At 36.3% G+C, this 13,187-nt stretch overlaps 1 protein-coding gene across 4 annotated transcripts in view; it reads right to left on the bottom strand.

The window, feature by feature from the left end:
* Positions 1-12,678, bottom strand: part of LOC128988204 (afadin-like) — a 236,312-nt gene extending 223,634 nt beyond the window's left edge. For all 4 annotated transcript variants that reach the window (XR_008490340.1, XR_008490341.1, XR_008490342.1 and 1 more), the window contains exon 1: positions 12,434-12,678. The gene's annotated coding sequence lies outside the window, so the exon portion shown is untranslated. The remainder of the gene's footprint in view (positions 1-12,433) is intronic.
* Between the last annotated feature and the right edge of the window lie 509 nt (positions 12,679-13,187).

Below are 13,187 nucleotides of genomic sequence, written 5' to 3'. Positions count from 1 at the left end.
GACAGAAAACTACGGTAATAACAGTCATAATTTTCTATGAGTGTAAAAGACTCAACTAAGAGTTTATGCAAGGAAATACTCACGCTGTGAACACTTCTTGTAAATATTTAATCATTTTTTTAGAAGTCGGCGTTATTTTTTGTGTTTCTGCATATGTATACCGACTTGTAGTTGTTACCAGTAAACAGTATTTTCCATGCATGTATTCATTTGATCTGACTTGAGGTGGGTTTACTGTACCACTGTAACAACTTTACTTTGGAAGTAAGTTTCCATAGCAGACCTGGCAAATAATATTCAGTCCATCCAAATGAGTATGTATCTGGATTCCTTAGTAGACCAGGCCTCTCTTCTACTCTTCTCATGCGTGTATAGATTAATAAGATTACGTATTAATTGTCTCCTCCTCCTGTTTTCAATATTTGTTCTTTAAACTCGAGACATTTTTCTTCCAACAAAACTGATTAACTGTATAAATTGTTGTATACCCTGAATTTTACAAACATCAATATTTACTCCCGAAAAGCTTGTGAGTTTCTTTTTATAAGCAGCTGTTTTTTGTTTTTAAATTTGTTCAATGTAATTAAATGCGACCTTTGAGAGGGCAGAAATTGATCCACAAATAATGGAGGAGTAGTGTTCACAAAAAACTGCTTAACGTATTATAGATATAGAAGATTTCCTGACAGTTTAACATTCAGTTGATTATTTCGCTCTACCAAGTAACTTAAATGAGAAGGTTCTATGATCGACTGTATACTATAACAGAAGACACCCGCGGAGTCCCGCTTCTCTCAACTCGTACCTGTTTATGTTTATTCCCTCCAAACCAGTTACACCTCCTTCCACTTTCATCGCTCTTAGTCGCCGGCGACCCGTTTGTATCTTCACACTCACTCGGAACCAGTCTGGGTTCAACAGAACGTAATTGAGTGATTCCGTCCCTGAATCAGACGCCTGGTCTGGAGTGTAGTTCAAAACTCATCAGACTCCTCTGGGGTCTAGCTAGGTTTACATGTAACCTAGTTTTAAAATTAATCAAGCTGTTGGGTATCTGCGTTGCGTTGAATTAAAGGTTGAAAATAAACTTATAATAAAAAATGACTAAAGAGCTTTGTGGACTGTAAAATTGTGTAGCCTATATTTGAAAAAAAAACAATCAATAGGCCTATAACAGATGTTAATTAAATCAGCACAAAACAAATGTTACAGAGGAAACAAGCAATATGATAATTTGACAAAGAGTATCAAACACAAGCATTTAAATTGGGTTTATATCGGTCAAAAACAGGCCAGACATTAATATTGAGGCTATCGTAACGTACTTGCCGATTATAATATTAGACAACATCGGTCAATTGCAAACAAATCCTTACCTGAAAATTCGAGAGAGCTTCACATTACAGTACAAGGGATAGACTTATATTTGCTGATTGAAATTCAAAATGGTTTCCATTTTGGTATGACAACTCTGTTTGACTTTAACCTGTTTTCGTCAATCATAAAACACCACGGTTTTGTAGTACTGTACTAGTAAGTAGCCAACAAAGCAATATCTTAGAAACCTCATATGAACTCTCTTTTCAAAACTAACACAGTGTCTTCCTAGAGTCTATAGAGGCAAATAGTTCTGCATCGAATTCGTACAGACAGTTAAAGTTAAATTAATATACACAGAATTTAGATAAGTTACAACTCGCGGAACGTGTATTGATAATATTGAAGACATTGTCCTCAAACCTTAAGTAGACTGACGTGATACCAATAAAGCGCCGAGGGGAGATAAGCACCGACCAAGGTAGCTGATGGGTCCATGCGCCACCCTAAGGTATACAGACTGTAGCTATTTCGAAGAGTTTTTGTCAGTACTAGTCTCGAGAGAGTTCGCACCAATTCCTCTTCATATTTTCCAACAGTGGAATTAAGTAAAACTATTCGTTCAATCAACATACAGGATACTTATCAGACGACGTCGACGTTTATTTCCAACCACAAAGTAACAAGAACCCAACAACATCTCGCACAGACGGATGTGAAGTTCAAGTGAGAAGTAATCAACGGCAGCGTCTGCTGTGAGCTGTGAGATTGTGAGAACCTAGTGGCGTGTCTATAACCGATTTACAACGGTGTGACGTCATCAGCACCTCGACCGACGGCCTCCAACAGCTGTCAATCGCACTGGCTTGATTAAAGACCACAAGAGTGTCTAGGTAAACCACAGTTGTCACGGGAAGAGATTTTTTTATTCGAAAATTTCTATGTTAAGTACCGTAGTGGCCTAGAAGAACACCAAGAAGGAGTGACAACTTCTTCCTACTTCTCGTAGACACAGGTCCAGGTTGTGTTGGCGATTAACTTATGCAAATAACAACTCTCAACTAGTGACACACTCGTCGAAATATGGTGATTAGAAATACCAAAATTATTGTAGCGTTTAGAATAAACATTATCATCGAACTGACACAAGTTCTCCCATTAGCACGACAATTATAATGGGTTGAGTGGCGGTAGTGACTTTAAATTGTTATGGGGAGAACAAAGCATTAATAAAAACGGATTTCTTAAAAGACAACAGATATTTAGCAATAAATGGAAATCTTTAATTAGCCTAATGCAGATAGCCTCAGCAACTAACAAAAAAAACATGGAATAGTTATGCCTTTACCTTACCTTTTATTCAAACAAAAATAGAAAAGGTTAGGATTAGTTTACAAAACTAAAATCCGGTTTGGACTGCCAAAATTCTCTTTCAAGAGTGGAATTCCGCCGTTATAGAGAACTAGGAACGAAAAAGTTCACAAATCAAAGGAGCGGCTCGATAAGAATTCAATCAAAGTTACAGCCGTTTGTCGTTCAATTTGTAGTCCAGTGGTTGACGCGTCAGAGTGGGTTGTTCTGTTTCTTGCGTTCTTTTTATTACAAACAACGAATTCATCTCCCCAACTATGAATCAACTTTCGAGAACAAATGCGGCAAAACATTAGGTCTGTTTTGTGGATTTGTAGACCAAAGATCTATTTTAGCATTAACTTTTTATGGTGAATTGAACAGGTCTATACAAAATTGAATAATTTAACTCAATAAAGATCGATAAGTTTGTGGAAATTGCACTCCGACTTGATTAAAAAATATAGACCTTGTGCAAATAAATTTTTATTAACTACAACAATAAAATTTCTTCCCTGAAATTAATTTGGCATCTATAAACCCTCAAAACTATAAAAACCCGTCTACGAACCAATCTACGATAAAAGGGCCGAGATTAAAGAAAAACAGGCCGAATGAAGTGAGAAAGGGTGAATGGTGATGAACCCATTATAAACAGATTGGCTCATTTCCGGATGAATGGACCCGCCAGAAGGGGTGACGATTTGGAGGGAAGGGTAGGAGGGGGGTACAGGAGATTGCAGCTGTTGAGACGAAAGTAAACAAGTAAACACCCCGCGGCTACGACTACGGGCCAGTCAATTTAAACCCGCCGTTTAAAAAGCCAACCGCGTGGTTTTGGAAATTTCATCTTGTAGTAACTGAGACATAACAGATTTGTTGAATTTTAAAAATATGATCTCGGCTTGATGACCACTGTATTTAATAGTGTAACATACTGATGGCCCCTTTAAAATCCTAACAAATTTGGAAATTTCCAAAAAATGTAAATAACAGAACGGATTCATACCGGTATATGCAATGACCAAAACATTATCCCTATACGCCTCCCTATACTTTGTCGTTTTAACAAAAATATTCACAAACCCTACTGTCCAAAGTCTATAACTAATTTACAATTCCAACAAAAATTAACCGTTCATATTTGCATTGCGTTGAATCCAAAATAATATCGCGGCTACACTGAGGAGTATTGAGTAGCGTGTTTCATATACATAATTATATTGTTGTCATTGGGGGACAACATTTAAGTCGGGATTTACACAATAATTGTACAGTATACCTTCACGGAGTATGGCTAATTGTAGTTTAGACTAAATTTATTTATCTGGCAATGGGAATGCGATCTAATCTTTCAAGCCTCCAATTCCACTTCTCTAATTGTCTGATTTATGAACCATTTCCATTGCAGAATTTTGTACCATTGAGCTTGTGGGTATTATTAGGTTCAGAAGCATATGTAATCTTTGATATTAGTCATACTATTTCAAAAATCAGCTAAAGACAAAAAAATAATTACTGTACAAGCAACGTTTCTTAACTGCATTGATCAGAGTGCATTTTTATGTTTGCTAGTATTAATGTAGTGTTATTTTAGAAATTTACAAACTAGCCTACTGTAACTAATCCCAAACGACCCATTAACAAGCAAAAAAATTATTGAAAAATGTACCCTAAAGTAAAACACACATTTAACCGGCTTCGTATTCCACAGGATCAGTCAACAAGCTGTAGCCTACCAAAAATGTTTAATCTGGTGTTACACATCGGTTGTACATGAATTAGTGTACAGGGCCATGACCCTGTCGGCGGGGCACAGCTGATTCATAACGCGATGACGTATTCCTCAGCTGTGACTACAACAATCCCTTCACTCCATTCAAACAGTCTGCTGGTCTGCTCAGCTGTTTAGACTAGCAGCTGGTAATGGCTAGTGCGTGCTCTCACAAGCTCAATAAATAGTTCCAGTCTACACCCGGCAAACAAAGAGTCACTGTGAGGGTTCTGAAGCTTAAGGGTTATGATAGACCTATGGGAAACATTATAACCGACGAAATGTTACTGTAAATGCGAATGCGTGTAGCGTCTTTGACGGTTCCCTACCCCTACCCCCATTGAAAAACGTCAGAAAACCGCTTCGCGCGGTATCATATAGCGATTCTAGTTTTAACATTTAAATTGTGAACCAAACACCATTTTGTACATAAAGAGTGGTTATACTAAGTTTGCTTTTTAAAAAATGTCTATGCTTACGCAATCAAGGGCAACGACTTGTCAAAGTTAGTGAACTTTACAGTTAAAGTTCACTAACTTTGACAAGTCGTTGCCCTTGATTGCGTAAGCATAGACATTTTTTAAAAAGCAAACTTAGTATAACCACTCTTTATGTACAAAATGGTGTTTGGTTCACAATTTAAATGTTAAAACTAGAATCGCTATATGATACCGCGCGAAGCGGTTTTCTGACGTTTTTCAATGGGGGTAGGGAACCCTCTTAAACCCCAAAAGTGTTGTCTCTTATCACAAAACTACTGTTCTGCACCGTAGGCCTACACAAAGATATTATGATGAAAGCACAGTGAATTATAACTGCATTGAGTTTGTATTATATTGTATTTTCACTGGAAATCGCAAATCTCGTAATGTATAGAGACAAGCATTGTGACAAATACATCCTGTTCTGCAACGCTGAGATACACTTTAAACCTTTCTCTTCCATTAAACAATAATCGACCTTAACGCTCACTCATTATTTGTATTTCTACAACATTTCATCCATATTTCCAGATCTTCAACTAGACTTCCTTAAGAAAATAGGTTTAATCAAATATTTTATTGACATATCAAACATCTATATCCTATATAACAGGTCGAAGTTAATTTTTACTTTATTTGACAAGTACTGTACCTGTAGAGATGTTATAGCAATGATTCGTTTTAAGCCCTCACTTATGGTGGGAGACTTATAAAACTAAAATGCGTAGTGTACAAAATATTGTCTGCTACATTTGTTGTGTAACTTTTTCATAAAATTTCAGCAATTCAACACAATTGAACCACTAATTCTCCTGATTTTAAGATTTTGTTACGTAATCAACAAAAATACAAAGAAAGCGAGTCGTTATCGCTCGATAACACAGTTTGTACTTGTTATCTATAACCGCCCCAAATACCGAAAACACGTCAACATTGTATCATTCTGCAACAGTACCATTGCCAACTCAGACAATTATACTGCGATAGTCACATTTACCAAACGTGCGACGGGGGTATTTAATTTGACAATTTCAACTAGGGTAGGCATATGTCCACTAAAGGAAGTAAAAAAGGTAAAACCCCTATTCTACTTTTTCCTCGAATTACACAATTTCTCCCCCACTATGTCACGGTTGGTTCGGATTTGTTGTAAGCCGTATACAGTAGTGGGCGTACCACGTGCTGTAGCAGTTGCTGCAATGTCTATTCTGGTAGCAATATACAACGTGTGCCGACGCCGCCATTGTTGCTCAATTGAATCTGACTCAAGTAGCAATCCTGCTCACGAGCACGTGCTTTCAATTTTACTACAATTAGTTACTGCACTTCAAAGAATAGTTTGGTGTGTCAAAGAAATCAAATAGAACTTGTTTGATTATGTTTAGTCACTGCAAAGTTTGTTACACATTGCGAAACAATTTTCTATTCGGAAAATCTTTTTGAGAAAAACTTTCCGGTTTGAAAATTCTAAGGAGTCATAAGGTTTGGATAGAGAAGAACAAAGTACCCGTGAGATTATGGAAAGAGGATTTAAGGACAACCAAATAATCAAGATAGAAGTATGGAAAGCTTAGTGGAGGAAATCGCATACAATCTGAATGGTCATAAGGAAGTAAAGACAACCAAATACAAGTACAAGTGCTCAGGTTAAGGAAAACGATTTTTTAAATAGGAAGTCTTGAGATAAACGAATAAGTGTATTATGTTATGAGAAAGGACTGAGCCAAAACGGGATGGATTAAACCGAAATGGTCAAGTTAATACAAGGAAACGGTCATGGTCGGAAGTTCCAGCGAAGGTAGAACTTCTAACCACGGTCGGATATCCATCTAGATTCCCGACCTACAAGTGCGACCTATTGAGATATGCATCACACTGCCGTTATGTTATCTTTCGGAACAGTAGGCTACCTACCGGACTCGTAATATGCCAGACCCACTGAGTGGAGTGTTGATTTAAAATATACTGACAACATTTGTAAACCTACAAATACTTCCACCTCCAGCACTTAACTATTGCAAACCTTGAGAGCTTAGAGGGAGAGGCTTTGTCTAAGTGAAATGGTAATGTTCCAAACAGGAAGTCTCAGTCAAGTGATGTCTCTTGGTGGGCGTGGTGAAGAGGTTCCGCTTACATTGTGCGCCGTACTGTGTGACTGTGATTGTAGCTGAGGCGCATGCGTACTACACCAGCACTGCGCAATACCAGTAGGCGTGGCACACAGAAAAAATATCCACTTGTATTAATACTTTAATACTTTTCAATGAAATGGCAACCATACAAAGTAGGTATTTTAAGCCAAGTATGAATGGAGATGAGTGTAGGTGTAGGATGAGTGGCACGATCTTGTAGTCTTGTTAGTGACATATTCCTTAGACACAGCTGTTAATTAATAGCCCATAATGGCAACTAAGGGATCTACAGTTTATAGTGGAGTCCGAACCACATTTTTGCCTAGGTAGCCTTAACGAATTGGTATAATTATCAGGATAGTACTGCGGATAGTCGTAGTACTCACTAGAGCGGACTTTAATCCACACCAGGGAGTATCGTATCCACAGTGCATGCCTATACCACAATTCGTGACCTCCTAGTTGGTTTACAGGACGTCGCCTATTCAGAAAAGCCTTTTTAAGCTGAATTAACTACAGTTTGAATGTAAAATAAATTTATAAACTGGGACTATTGGATACAATAGTATATCGGTTAGTGTTCACCATTAAACACTTCAAAACCAGATGAGGAAAAAATAACCGAATTTCCATAATAATTTAACCAATATTGCGTTGGCAGAGCTTTTAGCTGGAAACATAATGTTGGTATTATAGGGCTCCGGTAAAAATTTGTGTTACAATGGTGTAAGTGACAGGACTGGATAACTAGACAATTAACATGGGTTTAAACCTGTGGAACGATCTTAATCTCCAGCTAGGAAAAAAAATTATGATGATGGAATATAGCTAGAATAATACATATCCTTTGAGACAGTGAAGCACACTTGGATGCGTATTTTAAGCTAAAAATGTGGATGTAGAATAGAGTTAGATGAGCGGTGCAGCTTTGTTACTCACTGAGCAGCTGTTCGAGCTGTTTCGTTAATCAGGATAATTAAAAGCCCAAAAGACAAATTGTGAATGAACATTGATTGATGGTGTAAAGATTCGCTAAAACTTCAGGATTTCCCTCGAAATCGTTTTATTTTCAAAAATTACTTCATTTTTAGACTGCCTAATTGAGCTACATCAGTTGGACACAAAACTCCAAACAAACTAGGAATGTCATATGGTTTTGTTTTAATAAACAACTCAGTTAAGGTGGCGAAGCGGCGCCTACAGCAGCACGCTGACGTAATATTCTTCGTCAGCGTCTGTCCCTTGCTGCGGAATTCCGCGTACGGCGCGAGTCTGCAGCGCCGGCGTTCCGAGAAATGCTGACGCCACTATCTGGATACACTGTTCTCACACCGACGATTCCTGGAATCGCAGACGAAAGTGACTTGTCTTGACAAAGAACGGTAGCCTATTCTGACTTCCAGCGTCAGCGAACTATGCAGCACAATTGAGATGGTTTCAGGGCTGATAAATTGTATGTGAGCGGGGTATTTTGTCGCTTAGAATTGTGCTTTTATGGTTTTATGAAAGAAATGTTAAATTTTTAAAAGCATTATGTGAATATACGATGGGATATACCGGAACCGCTTACAGTTTAGCAGTGCCGCATTCAAGCGTACACAAACATTTGCTTTTATTTATTTTAAATTATATAGTGAGTGGTGATAGTTACGAGAAATCAAAGATCTCTAGAAGTTATGTTGACAATTAATAGGTACGGTACCGTATTTGACCATTTTAATTGCATCCTCTTCTCGTTTGCTATTAGGGTCTAATACCTACTTTAAATTACCTCTAGACTACAATTACCTCAAATTTATATCAACATCAAATACTGCACAATGTAGTATGAATTTTTTTTACAAAACTGAAAAAGATTAGGCTACTCTAATAAATTCAAAGGTGGACTATACATTCACCACATTGTAGCAACTTTTAAGTCGATGAAAAATACTAAATGAGAGAAAGCTGAATTTTACACTAAATAAGTTTTTCGCCAATAATTTCTAATTTTAATAACCTTAATATTTTTGTTAAATACTGTCATGTCATGCACGTTGTATTTAACACAAAGTTATAGAAACACCCGACGATTCGAATTAGTTTAAGTACACAAGAATCAGCATCAGCAGTGTGACGCCCAAAACGACTCTTGGCCCTAGAGAACCAGGCTGTTTGTGAATTCAAAAATACCCCCGCTGCAGCAAAACCTGCAGACTAAGCGAATATCCATTTACCTGGCTGGATTTCTACCAAAAAACCCCCTTAAAATTGTCAGATTTATTTCCTACTTGAATAACATAATTTTTATTAGTATAGGTTTGCAGCTACAGGGAAGGTATTGAGGTATTTTTTTTTCATTGAAATGTTGATAGTTTAGAATGAAATAAACAAAATTGCTAAGTATGGTCAAAATATATCCATAAACAAGCATACAAAAAAGTTTATTTATTCTCCAAAGAATAACATGAGAATTTTAAATTTAAAGTTGTTTTTATTAATCTCCATAACCGTTAGGCATACAACAACGTTTCATTATACAAAATTATTTATTTTTTAAGCTGTAAAAAACGGTCTGAAAAGAAATTGTAAAATGTTATGTTTTAATTTTTTAAAATTTTTGAAATCTTTAAAAATTTTATGTTAAAATTTTAAAAATGGGAAAAACTAACTTTTACCTACCCCATAAACCTCCGTTCCCATAGTCCGATCACGCTGGTTCCCTAACTTGTAAAAATAATTACCTATAGGACATTTGTACTAAATTTCATCAAAATCGCATAGTTTTTCTCAAGTCAAACAATTTTTTATCGCGCTAGCGGACACACACACACACACGGTATTTGAATTTGAACGTAGGGTGTTTCTGGCCTCTGGGGACCTCAGTAAAAAGTATATCCGTCCTGGGTCTAGGTCCTACCATGAAATCTACACTACGGTACCTAATAGATTATTCCTAATATGGGAAATTCGCTAATATAGAATTTCAAAACCAGTTAGGTAAATTTGGAATTTTTATTGTCTAACCGCAAGGTAATGTATTTGTATAGGTGAGTTCAACCACCTACCTAGCCATATCAAGTCAACATAGGTAGTTAATGACCTGTCGAACACCACTCATCTTTTATGATGAACTGATAACTCTGGAAAGGACCAAACATTTGGTGATATTTTCTGATAGTCACTTATCCAAGTTCATTAACACTATTGACTGGTATGTATGTAGCCTATGTAAACATATTTGCACTGGCTACTCTTGAATATTTTCTGCAGGCGGATCAACCTCTTCCTCAATTTAATTTGCACAAACCATCAATTTAGATAAAAAAAAAAACATTAGGGCCTACTACTTATTATAATATTTAGAAGATCAAGATCTTGCGTTAAGAAGTTAAGTGAAGGGTTTGTTTAGCCATTAATGCTTCAATAGCAACCTAATTATGCCTATGTTGTCCTTTCATCTAAGTATACAATGGTAACAAAAGAAATTGAAAAGATGACAATTTCTTGTTAGGAAACTTAAACTCATTGAAAGATGTTACCGGATACTTATGTGTTCCCCTTAAACTTTGCCCTTAGGGGGAAGTTGGAAACCAATTTTCATCCTATATCACTCTGTAACTGTAATCTGATCACGTGTCTTTGAAATCGCTCAAATAAGGATAGGCTAAGTTAATTTGATTCTCCTTGAGGAGAAGAACCGATAAAGGTACGGTAGGCCTAGTATGGTAGCCTAATCAATATTTACTCTACAAATCATTTAGACTGTATCCAGGGAGTAAAATCTAGCTTCTTGTGGGCGGTTGCATGGACATTCAGAAAGTAAAGACATCTAGCCTAAAATATCTTGGTCTCACAGTGGATGAAAACTTTAGCTGGAAGCCCCACACATTTAGAAGCGGTCTTGCCTAAGGACATTTTACTTGTTAAAGTTTCTCTGTCCTAGATCTAGGATTCTGAAAACTCCCATTTTTTTTATTTAAATACATTGTTACCCCCTGAGCTGTAGGGCCTATATATTAATATACTAGATGGTGAATGTCAGCCAGAACATGTTTCGAACATTGTGTATCATCGGCTGAGCACTTTTACTATGGTAAAATGGCTTCGTTTTAGTTCAATAAATTAATACCGTATCTGAAACACATTAACGAGACGTACGGTAGACATTTAAAACACGTAGGCTATAGAGACATGCAGATTTGCATGAACATACAGTCGCGCCACAAGTTGGGGATAGATTCTAGAACGGGTCGGGGGGACTGGTCCCGGGTCCAGGTCTTACCATGAGTGAGACCTATAGGCCTAGCCTGAGACAATAAATCTATACAAATAATCTTTTGCATTTTTGACCATCGGGTAACTTTACTTAGGCTAATAGCTTATATAATTCCCTAATGGGATAACTGTTGAACCTTTTCACTAAAAACAACAATTAATTATTGCTGGCCGTTGGAAAACAAAATGAAGCTTGTTGTATAAGCGAACCGAACTAGTGCTATTGGGAAATACAAATTTTAAAATAATTACTTAATTGGTCCTGTGTTTAGGTCTTACCACCTACAGGTAGGGCCTACAGAAGGCTAAGTTTAATGGGCTGCACTTTACTTTACGTCCTACACTCATTTGAATGAAAATATCGATCGATATATCGATTATTCTATAAGTTATATCGTTTGGTTAGTTAGGTAAGCTTAACTAACTTAGGTAACCTAAGTAACTAACCAAACGATATATCGAACGAAAGAATTGAATAATCGATATTTTTATTCAAATGAGTGTAGGACGTAAAGTAAAGTGCAGCCGTTTAATGAGTTAAATAGCTTCTTCTCTAACTTATAACATTAATAGGTTACAGGAGAAAAAAAAATTTAAGAAAACGCCTAAGTTATAAAACTTTGTGTTATTGCTGTGTTTCAAATTTTTCAAATGTAATATAACTAACCTCAAACTCAAATAGTGGGCTACTGGGTTAAACCATTGTTAAACTTTAACTTCATGCCACTGGGTTTAATCCAAGCTGTATTAAAACTATTTAAAAAATTAAGTTTTCTGTTGTTTGACCAGATAAGAATCTCTAGGTAGGTACAACCAATTGGGTTTATACTTATAAATTATCTATAATAACATAACATTATTAATTTGAAAACCTTTGAAATAATGTCATCGAACACCTGGACATATCAACAGAGGGCGCTGAAATCTCCGCGCCTGCTCTGTAGCGGCCATCTTACAGTGGAATCCAATCCCAGGCTAGTTAACCTTCAAAAGTTTTCTCTTCTACCTGTTTGAAAAATACGTTACCAAAGCTAATTTTCCCTACAAAAATAATGTTTAAAAACTAGTAAATTAAATTAAAAACAATACAAACAATGTTAAAGGTTGTTATGAAAGTTTACCTGTTGTTATAAATCCTCTCAAACAGGTAGCCGTAGGCAAGGTGAATAAAAACACAATGTCGCACTAAACACTTCACAAAACTTTATAAACTTCATTCTTCGGTTTAAAACCATACATTATTGCACTTCATTATGACTACGATGATAAATACAATCACTTTGTACCACTACAGTAACTTTTTAAGTCACGAACATCACTTTTAAATTCGAAAACGCGTAAATTAGAATCCACGACAACAACCGCGTACGCATAACACAACTCAACAAAACCACTAAACAAAATCTAGTTTTCGAAGCGGCGCATGCGCAGACAGCGAAACCATGGATGGATAACTGCCAGCGCGTTCTGTCGATGAATACATTGAACTGCGTGAATCAAAACACACTCTGCCGGAGAATGAAACAACTACATTTATTTGAAGAAAATGATTGTGTAGCTGTCACCTTACATTCTCCCGACTCCCGAGTATATCCTAAGTTTAATGTATGCTATCAAGAATGTTAGAACAGAGACAGTTATGGATCATAAACATAAATGATTGACGCAACCATAGATAAAAACCATTAACATATGCTAATAAACCTATGTTAATCCCCACCCACTTTGTTTACAAATAATTTATTCAATTTTATTATTGTAAAAAATAATTATGTAGTTTTTACAATATTTATTTATTCATTGATCTATTTAAAATAATTTAAACTAATTCAAATAAAAAGAATATTGTGCTTTTTTTTGCTTTATTCATAGTTA

The sequence above is a fragment of the Macrosteles quadrilineatus genome, unplaced genomic scaffold (assembly GCF_028750875.1).
Source record: "Macrosteles quadrilineatus isolate MER2022 unplaced genomic scaffold, UCM_ALF_1.0 Scaffold_2__2_contigs__length_208266976, whole genome shotgun sequence".
NCBI lineage: Eukaryota > Metazoa > Arthropoda > Insecta > Hemiptera > Cicadellidae > Macrosteles > Macrosteles quadrilineatus.
The sequence above is the reverse complement of the archived record's forward strand: the minus strand, read 5'-3'. Positions and strand labels throughout refer to the sequence as shown.